Source organism: Penaeus monodon, chromosome 29 (genome assembly GCF_015228065.2).
Source record: "Penaeus monodon isolate SGIC_2016 chromosome 29, NSTDA_Pmon_1, whole genome shotgun sequence".
NCBI classification, from domain to species: domain Eukaryota; kingdom Metazoa; phylum Arthropoda; class Malacostraca; order Decapoda; family Penaeidae; genus Penaeus; species Penaeus monodon.
In genome coordinates, this window is record NC_051414.1 from 1250409 (window position 1) to 1250649 (window position 241).

The following is a 241-nucleotide window of genomic DNA, read 5'->3' on the forward strand; positions in this document are numbered from 1 at the left end:
CCCTACTCTGATACATCGAAAAAAGTCCAGCTATAGCCATTCCATGTACTAAAGCACTTTGCAGTTATCGTACATAAGGTGTTGCGTACAAACGCGTAATTGTATTTCGGAAAATTAGAAGATTGTGATGACGCGAATGCAATGTCTCTCGGGAACGTGGAAGCTGAGGAGAAGCCAGACATTCAGTTTTTTTTCCTTTACATGTGTAAATCCACCTGGAGCTGAATAAAGAGTTCTAGGA